This window comes from Caretta caretta, chromosome 6, assembly GCF_965140235.1.
Source record: "Caretta caretta isolate rCarCar2 chromosome 6, rCarCar1.hap1, whole genome shotgun sequence".
Classification (NCBI taxonomy): domain Eukaryota; kingdom Metazoa; phylum Chordata; order Testudines; family Cheloniidae; genus Caretta; species Caretta caretta.
Window position 1 is genome coordinate 106,278,901 of NC_134211.1, and position 18,418 is coordinate 106,297,318.

General features: G+C 41.7%; 1 long non-coding RNA gene across 1 annotated transcript in view; it reads right to left on the bottom strand.

Annotated features, from left to right (window-relative positions):
• Window positions 1–1,336: 1,336 nt before the first annotated feature.
• LOC142072364 (uncharacterized) overlaps window positions 1,337–18,418 on the bottom strand; it is a 141,647-nt gene continuing 124,565 nt past the window's right edge. The window contains exons 2-3 of the long non-coding RNA XR_012668763.1: window positions 3,306–3,458; window positions 1,337–2,036 (exon numbers count right to left, since the gene is read on the bottom strand). This is a non-coding gene — a long non-coding RNA (uncharacterized LOC142072364). The remainder of the gene's footprint in view (window positions 2,037–3,305; window positions 3,459–18,418) is intronic.

The window sequence follows — 18,418 nt, forward strand, 5'->3', positions numbered from 1 at the left end:
CTATCTTTCCTTTTAAGCCTTCATTCTCCCTAATTACATTTCTTTGACTCAGTCTTTAGCCTGTCCTCACTAGGGCTCAAACAGCTAACCTTCCACAATTCATGTTTTCTTCAAAGGGAGCCAAATAGATATTTTCATTTGTTAATTTTCTACAGGAAGAATCAAAACGGCATTACTTTAAAGTCTTACATAGAATGAGTTCAAATTAAAATGGACCTCAAGTTCCCATTCACATTTGGCAGGTTGATCTCATGTAGGATCTTGATACATATCTTTACTTGCTGATCTATCTTTGTTCAGATCTCCTAGAATCAAGATCTTCAAACTTCACTTTGTTCAGACACCTTGGCAGCACACATAGACAGTACATCCCTCTTGTACTATCTCCACTGCACCAGCCTCTAGTTCTGAATTACAACTTCTAGCACATATTGGCTCTGGTTTACTAGGCTTTAAAAGGTAGCTCTTGCTTATTGTACTTTATTAACTGTTTTCCCTTCTGTCATTGGGACTAGTTTTGAAGTTTACTGGTACCAACTTATAAAAATTCTTTCTTGGCACGTGTAACCCCTCTGTGAAACTGGCTACTGTGCAACTGAGACACAAGTGTATGGCAAGTGTCAAGTTGCAGGTTGACCGTGCTCTCACCTGCTAATTCAGCTTGTGGAAACTTGTGCATCACACACTTTTATAAGTAGACACAACATGCATCCTTTGGTTAAGGCCTATTTTTAATTAATAATTTGGCACAGATTGGTGTATTGTTCATAGAAAATACTGTGGACACCTGATATTTTTACTTTTTTAAAAGCCAAAGGATGTTCCATTCCTCTTCTCTATTTTACTAATAAAACTCAGATTTTTGAAACTGGATTTCACTTTATTTTGAACTTTTATAATAAAAAACTGTTTTTTCTTGTTGGTAACAATTGATTTCGAAGTCACATTCGCATTCTCTTGTAGTATGCTCATGAAAACACCAAGATTCAATTCCACAGTGTCTGGATCTTGATTTAGTTATACGTTATCACAAACATCTGTAGCAGTGAAAATAGATGCCCTATTAAATTTAGATCAAAAGAGATTACCTTTGATTTAAAGAATAGATAATTCTGTTCATTTTAAAGGAATGACAGTACAATAATTTTCACATATCGGCTTGCAACTTGCCCTTTAAATGGCAGCAAGTGGGCAGAACTAAGTTTCACACCTAAAAGAAAGTGGTGCAGTCACTGACCCTTATAAATAGACCTTACCTTCCCCTCCTATTTGATATTTAGACAGATACTAAGAAAGACAAGGACACTTGGAATATAGCAAATTGTTTTAATGTTCTCAACAGGGAATAGCTAAATACAGTATGTTAGATGCATATTAACATATCATGTGCTATAATCAGAAGAGACCTTATGTCTGTGTATATTCAATTATTGAGCCAAATGCATTTTGCAAAATGCAGCTCCTGTGTATCTTGGAGCCAGACAAAATCCAGTAAATTATTTCCAAAACTGGAGTATCGCCGCCAGCAATGGTCAGAAAGGAAAGCTCCTTTAGATTTTCCAGTAGAATATCCTAAAAGCAGATACCTCAGCAGAATTAGTAAGAGGAGACCTGTATCTTACTTTAGGTTCTGACTCAAAACCCAGGTTTTCTGAATGAGACTTTCTTTAAAAGGGAAGATGAAGAAAACATAACTTTGGGCAAACGAGAAGAATTTTACTGCTATTGTCCTGTGTCAGAAGCAAATGGAGCGGGCTGCCAGGAAAGAAGTCTGCAGAAGTACAGGAGGTCTCAGCCTCATTGAGGTCTTTTATAACTGGCCCTTTTCCTGAAGAGGTAGCTAGATGGGAAAGTCAAATACAAAGTGATATGTCCTATGCAGAGAAAATCCACAAAGTATGTGGAGCTGCAGGCTGCTTCTCTATCAGGCCAGTCTCAAGGTAGGATTCTTGTGAAAGCCAGTGAAGAAGGGAAGATATGCCCTATTTCGAGGGGTCTATGACTTCTTTTGGTTGCCAAAAATTAGCTCCGCTAAGCTGATGGGATGAAAAGGATTAATGTTTTATAACAGTATATTGATCACCCGTTTGTAAACAAAACTGCAACTTCATTTCACAGTTTAGAACTATCAAAACATCTGCAATGAAAGGGTTACATTTAATCTTTTAGGGCTTAAGGGTAAGAGAGATGGTTGAAGGTAGTCAGGGTCATATGCATCAGACTAAAGTTTGCATACACACAGGCACTGACTCTAGAGGAACAGAACTGAGATCCCTTGTTACTGGGAAAATATGCTGCATTTTTATTTAGAAGAGATTCAGTGTGACTGCACTGGTGAAGCTGGAAGCTTTTCTGTGAGTTTTGCTTTCCCATGCAGCTCTCTCTAATAAGCGTGAGGGGGAGGGGATTGATATATTACCCCACTGTATCACAGTGTATATTATTACGTATTTGCTATAAATGGCAAAGTTGGAGAACAGAGATATCCCTGTAAAGTGCCATGCAAACTGTGAATAATATTAGGATAATTTGGAGACTTGTAAAGAATCAAAGGCTTTGAGTGGTTCACAAATATAATGGTACTTTCAGAATATTCACGTGCTGACTCCAATCTTAATGATTCAGCGGTGCTGGGAAGGAAACAAAGTGAAGGGGAGCAGATAAAAGTGAACACCCTCTCCTCTCATTTTCTCTATTTTCTCTTCACTCTTATTATTTGTGTATTTTGCACTAATGCCTAGAGGTCCCAATAAGGGATCAAGTCCCCACTTGGCTAAAAATGGCCTCTGCCCCATAGATTGAGACACAACTGGTAGTTACAAAGTGGGAATCAGGAGTAGGGTGACCAGATGTCCCCATGTTATAAGGACAATTCCAATATTTGGGGCTTTGTCTTATGTAGACTCCTATTACCCCTCACCCCTGTCCCGATTTTTCACACTTGCTGTGTGGTCACCTTAATCAGGAGGAGGGTATAAAGCAGGGATCGGCAACCTTTGGCATGCGGCCCGCCAGGGCTGGTTTGTTTACCTGCCACATCTGCAATTTTGCAGATCGTAGCTCCCACTGGCCATGGTTCACCGCTCCAGGCTAATGGGGGCTGTGGGAAGAGGCGGCCAGCACATCCCTCAGCCCATGCCGCTTCCCGCAGCCCCCATTGACCTGGAGCGGCGAACCACAGCCAGTGGGAGCTGCGATTGGCCAAACCTGGGCTTACTCTGGCGGGCCACAGGCCAACGGTTGCTGATCTCTGATATAAGGTATCAATTAGATGATTATGTAAGCACCCAGAGCACATCAATTACCTTGCCATTAGCCACCCTTCTTTTTAGAATACAGTACTTTTGATGGCCTTTCTGGAAATAGCCATCTATATCTTCAGCCGTTACAAACTTGTGGGGTATCCAGAAACAACAATCTTCTCTAGAACTGGTTGGTTTTTGTTGGTTTGTTTTTTTCTGCAGGAAAACAAAAAACTCACATTAATAAATTTATAGATTTTTATGGCCAGAAGGGACCAACAGGTCATCTAGTCCAACCTCCTTCATATCACAGGCCATTAAATTTCACTTAGTTACCCGTGTATTGAGACCATACCTCGTTTTTCACTAAAGCATGTCTTCAAGAAAGGTATATAGTCTTGACCTGAAGACATGAAGAGATGGAGAATCCACCACTCCCCATTGTAGTTTGTTTAGATGGTTCCTCACTTTCACTGTTAAAAGTCTGTGTCTTATTTCTAATTTTAATTTGTCTGGTTTCTGCTTCTGACCATCGGTTCTTGTTATTCCCTTCTCCATTAGCAAAAGCCCTTTCGTACCTGGTATTTTCTTCCAGTGAAGATACTTACACACTGTAATCAAGTCACCTCTCAATCTCCTTTTTGATAAACTAAACAGATTGAGCTCTTTCAGTCTCTCACTGTGAGGCATTTCCGTCAGCTCTTGAATCATTTTTGTGGCTCTTTTCTGGACCACAATTTTTCAACATCCTTTTAAAAATGTTGACACCAGAACTGTATACAATATTCTAGTATCAGTCTCACCAGTTCTGCATACAGAGGCAAAATCATGTCCCTGCTCCTACTCACTACTCCCCTGTTTATACATCCAAGGATCACACTAGCCCTTTTCTGCCGCAGCATCACACTGGCAGCTCATGTTCACTATATTCCCCAAAATCCCTTTCAGACTCACTGCTTTCCAGGATACTATCCCCCATTACACAGATATGGCCTGCATTTCCTAGGTGTATATTGCAATTGGAGGTATTAAAAAGCATCGTTTGAATGGGCCTAGTTTACCAAGCAATCCAGATCGCTCTGTATGACTGCCCTATCCTCATCATTATTAATCCCTCGAGCAATCTTCTGATCATCAGCAAGTTTTATCACCAGTGATTTTATATTTACTTCAAGATCATTGATAAAAATGTTGAATTGCACATTCTTAATCCATTTAACATGTTCTTTATTTTATAGTATAAAATAAATAGCATTGTACAGTGCTAATAATATAATCTATCATAATAAATAATAGCACTGCCTAGTGCTAATTTTTTAATCAGAGTGTTGTGTGGTACTAAGTCAAACAACTTACAAAATCTTAAGTATATTACATATATGAAGGTACCTTTATCAACCAAACGTGCAATCTCATCAAAATATAAAATCAGGTTTGTTTGACACTAACCATGGCTACTTTCACTCAACGTGATTCAATGAAGATTAAGAAAACATCAAAACAAAAAAAGAACAGAAGTAAGATATCCATGACTGTTCCCAGTGTGTGTCTCCTCTGACAACCTGAATTAAAGTGAACACAAAATGGCAACCTGTCTTGCGGACAGCACAGCCCTTACATGTTTAAAGGTGCAATACCCAGAAAACAAAGGGATATTGGTTACACTGTTACATACACCACAGCTGGATGGAGAAATTCCAGGAACCACCTGATGAAAGAAGAAACTAATGCCCCCAGCACTGGGTAATATTTTCGCTTCTTCAAAAAAATATGAGTGTTCTTTACTTTGTACAAACATGTCAGATGGGTTGCTATAGGCCTCTATCTGATGTATAAATTTATTTATCTGCACCTGTTGGGAAAGTAGAAAGGCCAAAGATAAGAGCTTCTACTAGATCACTAAGGATTGCCTGCTCCAAACTAGGGCCCCATTTCTGCCACTGCATGCACACAAATGAACTTTCATCAGGGATCCGTCATTATAGTATTGGGGCATAAGTTAAGACCTCCTGCAACTTAGACTATAGCTTACTTCACAGTGAAGTAAGATCTGCTCCACACTTCCAGTTGCAGATCAACAACAACAACACCAAAACCCACCAAAACAACCAACCAAAGTTTTTCTGGGAAATAAATGAACTTTTTCAGCCCCTTTTATGAATGAGTCTCTGGCATGTGCTGCATACTTTCCCTATTTTCCTCAGAACCAGGAGGAAAAGTCTTCTATTGAAATGCTAATGGAGGAGTAAACTGTATAATAAGACTGCATCCCCTCTGGGCCTACATATAATTTACACATAAAATGAAATTGCACATGGCCTTGTTTCATAGCATATTTATTTAATTATCATTCTTAAAAAGCTTTTTTCAATTAATTTTCAATATTTAAAAAAGGAATAAAAATGTCAATTTATCTGTGTACCTGATAATTAAATGTAGTTTGGGGAATAATTACATTATCTAATAGCAGAAATTTGTCCGGCTCTAATAACTAACGGTTCGCAATGATTTTGCTAATTTCTTTCTTCTCTGAGGACTCTAATTCACTAGAAGTTCAGACTCTGCAGGTGTCAGTCACTCTACTCTCGTGGTACCATATCTCGAGTCAGAAATGGCTGTCTCTTCCCTGAAAAGGAAAGCTCTCCTTGTTATACCCATCTCCATCTTTGTAAGCAGATCCATGCCGTCCTGCCGTCCTCTCAGCAGGTCACCTATGCAAGATGGGCAGTTCTGGCTCTCATGGTACACAGGGCACACAGCTCTATTGCATGGGTAAAAAGGTGATACTTTATTGAGATTGCTGGATATAGCTCTCCCTGACATAGCTCGCAGACTAACTTGGCATAACCTGTGATACCTATTGTCACCACAAGGGGGCCCAAATGAAACTGTGTTGTCTCATCTCTTGCCCAGTGTCTCCATTTAAGTCGTAGCTTGGACCAAACCGTAGTGGAATGGACTTCTGACCTCAGTAGACTTCTCTAGCATCTCGAGTTTGGAGCAGAAGGAGTGGTCTGATGCTAACAGACCACTGCTAGAAAGAGTAATACGTATTTCAAAAGTGCTATTATATCCTCCTAATGTGACACAGCTGCCCAGCTGTTTAGGCATTCAATCAAGCGTATGTGTGGTTAAATGGATTGTGGGCTCAACCCCATCTTGTAACGCAGGAAGCAGTCTGGGTAGATAAAACTAAACAAGTTCCTGTTTGACTATCTAATGAGAGGCAGTTTGTGTTTATCACAGCTAGCCTGGAGCACCCAATTTTTATGGATGAGGCTGTATGTAGTAAAGAAAACAGGGAAGAAGTAGTATAATGCATTTTCCCCTTCATGGAAAGACTGAGTACAGTATTCTTTGGGGCAATCAGAGAGCCTAAGGGAAAAGGGATATTGACAGATCAATGGCAATGCTTCTCAGTAGGTTTTCCTTGAATCATAGTTATTGGTTTCAAGTTACAGGCCAGTCTCTTGCTGCCTCTTGCTAGGCACAAAATTGGGATAATAGGGTTTCAGGTAATGCACTTAAGTAAATGTGTTCCCTCAAGTATCTAGCAAGGTAAAGCTCAGACTTTCCTCAGCCCACCGAATTTCTCAAAGCAAAAGCTTAATTCCCAGCCAATGCTTCCCAACAGGAATGTGAGGTTTGTCTAAGACAAAGTTCTTAAAAAGAAATGCTAGTCTTTCCCTCAGACACTTAGGGAGGAAGCCTACACTCGGCAAGTCTTTTTCTCCTTGCTCCTTCCCTGCTTCTGGTTTATATCACTTCACCCTCTACTTAATTAGACCTGTGCTGACAATTAAGCTTGTTAATATTCTCCTCATAGAAGGCCTGCTGTCCAATTAGACTGGTTGTCCCATTACAAACAGCCAGAAGATAAAGTGGCTGTTCCCCTCTTCAGTCTCAACAACCTCTACAGGGATGCCTAGTAGTAAAGGGTTTAGGGTTTTTAACTCCTCGGCTGCTAGGGATTACAGAACAAATCACTTCCAACACTCATACTGTCAGGCAAGATTGCAGGCCAACCAGGAAGAGGAAGAAAGAGAGTCACTTATCTGGCCAGATAGACTGGTATCCAGAGGAGAGTGGAAATTTTACAACTCTGTTGCTACTGTGAAAGTTGGAAGGTGGTGACCAACAACCTCCACATCAGAGATGTCACAGGAAGAAGAAGAAGAGGCTGCCAGAGGTGGTGTGTGTGTCATGCACCCTGTCATAAAACCATAGATCAGCCCAATCAGGAGTTAGGGCCCAGCTCCTCAAAAGTATTTAGGCTCCGAAATTCCATTGAAATTACTGGAAGTTAGGAGTCTAAATACCTTTGAGAATCTAGGCCTAGGCTTCTAATCAGTTAAGGGACTCTTGAAAATCCCAGCAGGAACCTATCTATAACTTTAGGTGCCCAAATACCTTTGAAAATCTGGCCCTAACTACTTTGTGTGACAGTGAGCCATGTTAAGTCTCTGTTGCTCATGTGAGCAGTATTTAGCATGGGTGTGGAAGCCATAGGCACCCAGTTGGAACAAATGACAGGCAATATAGCTAGGTACTTAATTTACCAGGAACACTGCCCAATGGTAAGTAAAAGCTGCAATAATGTCTCAGAAATAAATGTAGCTCCGGCATTTGTAAGACAAACTGCATTTAATTGTTAAGAGATTAGATGTGCAATGCCGTACAAAGTACTATATTAATTATGGGTGAACCTCAAAAGTTTCTAATGCACCAAAATGCAGAGGGGTTTTGTTTCTCTGTTTACCTCACACCTCCAAAGAATGGTGCCCAATGGTTAACCCTTTATATTGTTTTAAAATGAGTTATATTTTAGATTTAGGGAAGCAACAAGGTAAGAAAGAGCAAAAATAAAGCCTCCATAAAACAGCACAGTTTGTCTCTATAACATGCTGCATCCACTTTGCATCATAAAATGGTAGCTTCCCTCTGTATTCTGCAGATCTCTGGACGTTTAAAGGTCCATTACAAACATAAGGTAATAGTTACATACTGAAGCTACATACATCACCTGCCCTAATCCCAATTCAGCTCATCTAATTGCCTCAGCTATAGCAGAGTTATATACCCAAGGTCTTAATTCCAGCAGCAACCATGTCAAAGCCAATTGCTGCATCCAACCATCCACTGGGTGAGCCTGCATACGTCAATTCATTTCTCTGTGTCCGTTTCACTTCATTCCCCTTGTCTGAGACTCTACTTATATTTGGGTCACTAATTGTTATTATTTTCAATACTGCTAAACTGGGTGATCTGCTTATGGAATTCTATATGGTAGTATGGATGGTATTTCATTTCTTAACAGCACAGACCTGAATCTAGAGGAAAAAGTCATGGTTGAATAAACCATGGAGAAGGAAGGCGGCCTGGGCTGGTTTGTCTCACTATGTGAGTGTCCCATAATTAGTTTAGGAATAAAATAGACACCAATGCATGGGAAATGTATTAGGATGTGTTACTAGAGGCAAAAACTTGTCTGCTCTGTGCCTCAGTTTCCCCATCTGTAACATAGTTTTAAATATTGAGCTGATTAAAAAATGTTGCAAATAAAAAAAATCAAATACTTTCAACTAGCTCTTGTTATAGTGATTCTTACTCATCTGAGTACAGTGTTGTGAGCAGTACAGTTGAAAAGTACTGAACTGATGCTCAATATTACCATCTGTCATCAGTGACACAAAGCAGGTTCTGCCAGATATTACTGAAAAGAATTCACATTGATTTTCAGAGAGTATTTGGGGTATTTATTAATTTTATGCATTATTAATTGTGATTTAGGGCCTGAGCCTGCTCTCAGAGAAGTCAGTGCCAAAATTCCCATTTACTTCCGTGGCATAAGATCAAATGCTTAGATTAAATGGGGCATGGAGAATGTCTCCGTCTGGATTTGTACAGTACCAAGCACACTGTCAGTGCTTAACAATTTAAAACATAAACCATCACCTATTCTCATTGTGATTAGCACAGCACAACAATAGGTCCCAATCCTGTAAACATTTACATACATGCTTAACTTTACTCTCACATTAAAGCCAATGGCACTCTTCTGCTTAAAGTTAAACACGTGCCTAAGTCTTTGCAGGATTGGGATCTTATTAAAAACATAATAAATTGTTATGGAGTCATCGATTCCAAGGCCAAAAGGAACCATGTGATCATATAGTCTGACCTCCTGTATGACACAGGCCATAGAACTTCCCCAAAATAATTCCTAGAGCAGATCTTTTAGAAAAAACACTCAGGCTTGATTTAAAAATGGTCAGTGATGGAGAATCCACCACGACCCCAGGTAAATTGTTCTAATGGTTAATTACTTTCACAGTTAAAAATGTATGCCTTATTTTCTGAATTTGCCTACCTTCAACTTCCAGCCATTGGATCGTGTTATACCTTTCTCCAATAGATTAAAGAGCCCATTATTAAATATTTGTTCCCCATTTAGATACTTATAGACTGTAACCAAGTCACCCCTTAACCTTCTCTTTGTTAAGCTAAATAGACTGAGCTCCTTCAATCTATCACTATCAGGCATGTTTTCGAATCCTTTAGTCATTCTTGTAGTTCTTCTCTGAACCCTCTCCAATTTATTAACATCCTTCTTGGACTGTGGATACCAGAACTGGACACAGTATTGCAGCAGCAGTCACACCAGTGCCAAATAGAGAGGTAAAATAGCCTCTCCACTCGTACATGAGATTTGATTGTTTATGCATCCAAGGTTCACACTAGCACTTTTGGCCAGAGCGACATACTGGGAGCTCATGTTCAGCTGATTATCCACTATGATCGCCCAAATCTTTTTCAGAGTCACTGTTTCCAAGATAGTTCCCCATTGTGTATGTCTGACCGCTGTTCTTTGTTCCTAGACGTATACATCTACATTTCTTATATTGTCTGCTTGCATCCAGTTTGATCATATTCTGTATTTTAATAAGAAAATGACCATAAATACCCTCCTTAAAATTCAAAGAGAATATAACTAACGTAGGTGTATATGTTTATTTCTGTGAACTACTGAAAATATCTAAGCATGTCTATTATATAATGTTCTTCACACATTAAGGGTATGTCTACACTGCAATTGGAAGTGTGATGCAGCATGTGTAGATGTACCTGAATTAGGCTTGATCTAGCTAGCATGAGTACTAATAGCAGGGAAGCTGGTATTCCCTCAGGTGGCTAGCCCATGATGAAATCCATGCTGTGGTATCTTCATTGATGTTGGTACTCGCACCAACTAGATTAAAGCTAGCTTGGGTATGTCTACATATACTGAAATCCCACCTCTGACTGCAGTGTAGACATATGCAGATAAACTGGTGTAATTTATCAGGGATCTGTTCACAGAAATGATTGATTATTGAATTATACACAAACATAAGGACATCAATTATCTTCCATGCTGTCTGAGACTGATTGTGTGTCACTTTCACAGAAAGGCATTGGAAGAGTGTTCATAACGAAGCCAAAGTAGACACTCTTTAGCTTTGTTTGACTAACTTGAACCTCAGCAATTCTCTGTCCTTTGTGGAGTAGTAGCAATAGTTACAATACTGCCTTGAACGAATTAAAATGTAAGGACAGCTATTCTACTACATCTTCCCAGAGGGTTATCTCCTAATAATGTTTCATCGAAACTATGTTTTAATCTTGACTCTTGTTAAAAATAAAATATTGAGTACTGTTTTGGCTCTTAAAGCTATGCTACATTAAAAGTCCATCTAAATGCAATCAGTTTGATTAGCTCCTATAAAAATTAAATTTACTCCAACTAGCATAACACAATTCTGTAGTCTAGCTTTATCTTTAGGAACTACAACACCACTGCCAGGTGTCAGTTGACATTATTGATGGAAGACTTGAGGTTGATTCTGCACGGTTAATACAGAAGAGAGAAAAATAAACAATCACCTAGCATCAGGCAAGAATAGATGACCCTTCCTTTCCCCTTGTCCCCATCCCTACCCCGACTCCACTGCAGATTGGCAGATCAGTGCAGAGTGCAGAAGATAGAAAAATGATGCGCGTGGGAGAGTTGAGATGTGGAAGGAGGAGGATATGCCGAGAAGCAGAGAATGATGGTGTTGAGGAGGTTTAGAGTTAAGAAATGTCCTAAGGTGGGAAAAAGCGGAAAGGGTTTTCTAGGACAGCAGATCAGAAATGTGTTGATGAAACCTTTTTTTGAATGTAAAATGGCTTTTGATAGAACAGCAATTTTTGTGACAAAATTCCTATTTTTTGAACATTTGAGGCTTTTCACTGACAAAAAGAAAAAACAAAACTCTCTGGTGCTGAAAACTTGAAAAAGAAAATTTTGCAGTTGCAGGATGTTCAAATTTTTTTTTTTGAAAAAATAAATAATTTGTCAAAATTTTTCATGCATGGAAATATAAAACAATTTCCTGACCATCTCTAGTATTGAGATGTGAGAAGAAAGGGGAAGGGTGATGAGGGAGGGAAGGAGAGAAAAAAGAACTGGGGCACAAAAGGAAGGAGAGAAAAAGAAGCTAAAAGGAAGGGATACAAGAGAACTGTGAAAGAGAAGAAAGCAAGGGATAAGAAGTAAAGGACTGAGAGAAGAAACAGGATGAATAAACAATATGCGGAAGCAAAAATAGAAAATGGAAGAAGGGAGAGGATGGGACAAAGAAACATTTTAGGGGAAAAGAAGGCTTCTTTGGCCTGGCCTAATGGCAAAAGTCACAGGAATTTCCATGTTTGTTGGCTCGTCAAGAAATTTTAGATCCTTTGCTCCTCTGGCTTTGGGAATCAATTCACTTGAGTTATGCTCATGCTCCTGGTGGTGTAATTGCATAGCTTTGGGGCTTTCTTTGGAGCCAATAAAAAGCATTAACAATGATATGTAAAGTGGGAAGAGGGAAAAGAATGCCATTGTGCCCCTTCAGCTTGCTGCACCAGTTGCCCTGGGAGTTCAAGTCAGAAATTCATCATGCCTCCCCACCCTCACAGAATGGTGAGGAGAGGGGAGATGCAAGAGGGGTCTTTTATTTTGACTCCAAAGTAATGGACAACAAAGAGGAGGCTCCAGCTATGAGCTGCTTTCTGTCCCCTCAGCCCCTTGTGCTTGCGTCCCCACAGCTCCTCTGCTCTGCCCCATCCCCAGCAAAGCTCCCCTGTGTTCCCCCAGCTCTGTCCTCCCTGTGCTATCCTCTATCCTCTTCCCCCCAGCTCCCTTGTGCTCTCTCAGCTCTGCCCCCACTTCTGCTCCCCTGTGCTCTCCCAGGGCTTTCCCCACCACTACCAAGGGCTCTCCCAGTTCCAGCCTTCCCACAGCTTCTCTGTGCACACCCAACTCTTCCGCCCCCCCGCCCCCCATGTGCTCCCAGCTTTGGCTTCTCCTGCTCCCAGGGGTGCCATTTCAGATTTTGATTGGGGTGGGGGCAACTTTAACCATGACTCCTGGGGCTATTAGGCACTTGAAAACTCTAGTTTTTTGGCAGAGAACTTAGCAATTAGCTGACAGGAGCCCTGTATCTAATTCTTTTATAAATGAAAGAAAATTAAATAAATATTAGACCCACTCAGCTCTAATAACATGTTTTGACATCATTTGGCAAGTCACTTAAGGGACACTGTCTAGGTTTAAAATTTTACTGTATATTCTTACCTTATTACTAACTCTGTGGCGAGAGAGACCCCGTTAGGACTCCTGGGTTCTATCCCAGCTCTGGGAGGAGAGCGGGGTCTAGTGGGTTACAGCGGGGAGCAGATAAAGCTGGGTTCTATATAAGAACATCAGAATGGCCCTACTGGGTCAGACCAATGGTCCATTTAGTCCTGTATCCTGTCTTCCAACAGTGGCCAATGCCAGGTGCCCCAGGGGAAATGAACAGAACAGCTAATCATCAAGTTGTCCTGTTTCCCACTCCCAGCTTCTGGCAAACAGAGGCGAGGGACATGCAGGACATTGTGTTGGATCCCTACCCACCTTGGCTAATAGCTATTGCTGGACCTATCCTACATGAACTTATCTAGTTCTTATTGGAACCCTGTTATAGTTTTGAGCTTCACCCTGGCAAAGAGTTTCACATATTGACTGTGAAGAAATACTTTTTTTTGGTTTGTTTTAAATCTGGTGCCTATTAATTTCATTTGGTGACCCCTAGTTCTTGTGTTATGTGAAGGAGTAAATAAACACTTCCTGATTCAATATTTCCGCACCATTCATGATTTTATAGATCTCTATCATATCCCCCCTTAGTCATCTCTTTGCCAAGCTGAAAAGTGCCAGTCTTTTTAATCTCTCCTCATACAGAAGCTGTTCCATACCCCTAATCATTTCTGTTGCCCTTCTCTGTACCTTTTCCAAATCCAATGTATCTTTTAGAGATGGGGTGACCAAATCTACATCACTATTCAATATGTTGGCGTACCATGGATTTATATTGAGGAAATACGATATTTTTCTCTTATTATTATCCCTTTCCTAATGATTTCCAATATTCTGTTAGCTTTGTAATTGCCATTGCACATTGAGCAGATATTTTCGGAGAACTATCCACAATGACTCCAAGATCTCTTTATGGATGGTTTCAGAGTAGCAGCCCTGTTAGTCTGTAGTCGCAAAAAAAGGAGGAGGCACCTTAGAGACTTGTGGCACCTTAGAGACTAACCAATTCATGTGAGCATAAGCTTTCGTGAGCTACAACTCACTTCATTGGATGGTTTCAGCTAATTTTGACTCCATCATTTTGTATGTATTGTTGGGATTATATTTTGCCAAGTGCATTATTTTGCATTTATCAACATTGAATTTCTTCTGCTATCACCTGGTTCTGTGAGATCCCTTTTCAGAGTAACAGCCGTGTTAGTCTGTATTCGCAAAAAGAAAAGGAGTACTTGTGGCACCTTAGAGACTAACCAATTTATTTGAGCATGAGCTTTCGTGAGCTACAGCTCACTGTAGCTCACGAAAGCTCATGCTCAAATAAATTGGTTAGTCTCTAAGGTGCCACAAGTACTCCTTTTCTTTTTGAGATCCCTTTGTAACTCTTCACAGTCTGCTTTGGACTTAACTACCTTGAGTAATTTTGTATCATCTGCAAATTTTACCACCTCGCTATGTACCCCTTTCTCCAGATCATTTATGAATATGGTGAACAGGACTGGGCCCAGTACAGGCCCCTGAGGCTGGGACACCACTATTTACCTCTCTCCATTCTCACCTTTTTTTCCTACCCTTTGTTTCCTATCTTTTAACTGAAGTTCCTGTCAGTGCTTTCAGGATCATCTAATGATACTTAATTTACTTTAATGACAAGCCTTTTGTTATCTTAATCACCCTGCCTCTGTTTACAAACAAACTCCCTGCCACAAAGGCTGTGCTTCTCCCAGCTTAGGAACCCACCACACATCACCCTCAAGCTCAGGGGTGGGCAAACTTTTTGGCCAGAGGGACACATCTGAGTATGCAAACTATATGGCGGGCCATGAATGTTCATGAAATTGGGGTTGGGGTGCAGGAGGGGGCTCCGGGATGGGGTAGGGGGTTAGGGTGCGGGGGGTGGGATGTGGGTGGGTGAGGGCTCCAGATGGAGGTGCGAGCTCTGGTGTGGGGCTGGGGATGAGGGGTTGGGGGTGCAGGAGGGTGCTCCGGGCTGGGATTGAGGGGTTCAGATGGGGCAGGGGGTTGGGGTACAGGAGCTGCTCAGGGGTGCAGGCTCTGGTTGGCACTTACCTCAAGCAGCTACTGGAAGCAACAGCCTAACCCCCCTCCGGCTCCTATGCAGAGCCGTGGCCTGGCGTGTCTGCAGGCACTGCCATGTCTGCAGGCGCTGCCCCTGCAGCTCCCATTGGCCACAGTTCCTGGCCAATGGGAGCTATGGGTGTGACTCTTGGGGTGGGGGGCAGCGTTCAGAGCCCCCTGGTTGCCCCTACATGTAGGAGCCAGAGGGAGTACATGCTGCTGCTTCCGGGAGCCACGCAGAGCAGTGGCACACGTGCACAGAGCTGCACCAGACCCCGCTCCCCAGCTGGAGTGCGGGAGCAGGGCAAGCCGCAGACCCCGCTCCTCAGTGGGAGCTTGAGGGACAGATTAAATCAGCTGGTGGGCTGGATGTGGTCTGCCTCTGTAGTTTGCCCACCTCTTGTCAAGCTGTTGCAGCTAAGAGCTCCGTCTAGGATGAGTAGATCTCCACTACGAAACTCGGGGGGGGGGCAGGGTAGAACCCTCCCCTGTCCCCCGTAGATGGCACCCCTATCTGCTTCCTGGTACTCTCCCAGCTCTGTCACTCCGGCACCGCCCCACAACTCCCCTGTGCGCTCTCAGCTCTACCTTATCCATTCTGCTGGCCCTCTACCACTTGGAGAGCCCCTCTGAGCTGAAGGAAGCAATGTAACAGGGTTGGAATGCTGTCCAGAATTGGGACTACTCCTGGAAGAAAGGCATTCATCCAGTAGTAAGAGTTTGCAGGATCAGGTCCTGGCCAGTATTGATTTCACTATCAGCCTGTTACAACACAGACCTGTTTTGTGTCTCCTGCATAAAGCGGACTGTGGCTACTTTTAAAAACACAAGCCTTTGTACTGTATTTATTTGCACAGTATGCTTTTAGTTGCCTACACTCTGAAAAAGAGGAAATAATGTTTGTAACAAACATAACTTAGCAACTAAAATGAGACATATGAGGCTAAGCATTTCTCTTAGCTGGAAACTTTAGATGTACACGACAGCAAAATACAGGCTACTAACACAAGGGAGGAGCCACTGTAATTGCCTTTTGCTCTGATCTCTAGGTTTTCAATTGAAAGGATCATGTCTAGGGTTCTATGCTAGTTCTTTTCTCATAAACTCTCAGTACTTAGAAGTCTTTTCTTCCATTCTTAATTTGCCTGGAGCAAGGCTTTTATCTAGACTTTTAGCCAAGAGGCACCTGCTGAAATATTCATTGTCAGAAATCGTGCCATGGGTGTTTTTCCCCATTTGTCCAGTTCTATGTCATTAAAATAAGGTTGAGTGGGATGAAAATAGGATTTGACACAGAAGACTGGCATTCTTTCAAAACTTTATGTAATAGGCAATTAACCCTTTTCAGTGCAAGAATTTCAATACTGAAGACTGTTGAATAGTAGCCCTTTGTCAATGGTCATATCCCTTCTACATCACTTCAAAAATGGATTTTAGTATTATAACTCCACTTTGTGGGGGACTCAAATATCCATTTTGATGGGTTTAAAAAGAAGAGACTAATTGATCTTTACCTAAAGGTGAGGGGCATCAGAGACCAGAAAATGGAGTCTTTAGAATTTCATCATGTACACCCCAAGTGTGTGTGGTTTTTTAAATAGAGAAGATATAATGTTCCGATGATGGTTTAGATGATTCAAATGAAATTTATGGTTTGGAGTTTGGCCTAGAAGTAAATACTGAAGCTTTTTAAAATCTCAGGAGATTACAATAAGATTGAATCAAACAGAACCACAGAAAAATAAAATTTAATCTGTGTTTTTGTGTTATACCATCATAATAATATACCTAGATACCCAATTTGCAACAGAGGGAACAGTATTTCTTTGCAGGGGGGAGGTGGGGGGAATAGTAAATCTCTACTTCAAATCAGTTTTGCATCGTAGCAGGTGAAATCCTGATCTTATTGAAGTCAATGGAAGTTTTGGGGTCAGGATTTCATCCAATATATTTAGAGGACTAATTTTAGGCCTAATCAAGTAGTGTTTACATACATGTAAATCCAAATGACTAATGGAGTTTTCCTTGCAGGATTCTATTTTCTGGGAAAGAGTAAAATAGTAACAATTATACTTAGTAATTTTTTGAAAACTTCCCTCCAAGGATCTGAAAGTAGCATGGCCAGGTGCCTGGTTTTCAACTGGAAAGTCTGGTTGAAAAGGGAACCTGACAGCGTCCAGTCAGATCTACTGACCGGACACCTAAAGTCCAGTTACCGTGCACGGGGGGGAGAAGGGGGCGCTGGGTCATCACCCACCCCAGCCTCCTACATGCAGCTCCCAGCCCCGGCAAAGCGGGTGAGTCCCTCCTGACCGAGGAGGAGAGAGTGAGAGGGGAAAAGCAGTGAGTGAGGGGGGGAAGAGGGAAGAAGAGTGTATGGGGTGGAGCCTTGGGGGAAATGGCAGGGCAGGGATGGGTTCTTGGGGGAAAGAGGTGGAGCAGGGGAGGTCCTGGCACTCCTGCTGGAGTGTCCGGTTTTTAGATATTACCAAGTTGGCAACTCTATTTCAAAGTGCTTTACAAACATTAATGAATGAAGCTTTATAACGCTCTCATAATAAAGTACCACTGTCCCTAATTCACAGATGGGGAAACTGAAGTACAAAGAGATGAAGGAATTTGACCAAGGTTATTAGTCTGTGAAAAACTTAAGAGTAAAACCTCGGAGTGATATTCTGTGCTGTAACTCTAAAAGGCACACAATAAAACCTGCAGTCCACAATTAGCAGGGGTTACAGTGGCTTTAAATTGCCTTTGCACCCTCCCGATTCTGTGGTGCTTGGGGAGCTAGATTGGCAGCTGGCATAATTTAGATAGCCTTAGGCGCCTGTCTAAGGGTATGTCTACACAGCAATCAGGTTTCAGAGTAACAGCCGTGTTAGTCTGTATTCGCAAAAAGAAAAGGAGTACTTGTGGCACCTTAGAGACTAACAAATTTATTTGAGCATAAGCTTTCGTGAGCACACTTGCAGCACATGTAAACATCCTCGAGCTAGCTCACTAAAAATAGTAGTGCATGGCTACATTATTTTTAGTGGACTAGCTTGACCAAAGCTAGCTTGGGTATGCCTACAAAGCTTCATTGTAGACATTGCAATCGCAGTATTGACATATCCTTAAGTTATGGCAGTGGGCTGCACTGTGGGTCACAGGACTGCTTGGACTCTTCACAGAGCTGCATACAGCAGACCCACCTCTGATACACCTCTCCTCTCCCCAACCCTGCCCCTGGTCTGCCCCCTATGCAGATCATGCAAGGAGGTGCTTGGAGGACAACTTTACGGCTGTCTTCCGCTATGCCTGAAATGGAAGAATCTTCCCTCAGCCAAATATGTGACTTTGATTGCTCATGTTCACCAATCCAGCCTTTTACTTGGTGTAAAGGGTCTGGAGAAGGGGAGAGGAACTTACCCCAGACTTTCCAATTCCCAGTCCTGTGTTTTAGACATCATTCTCC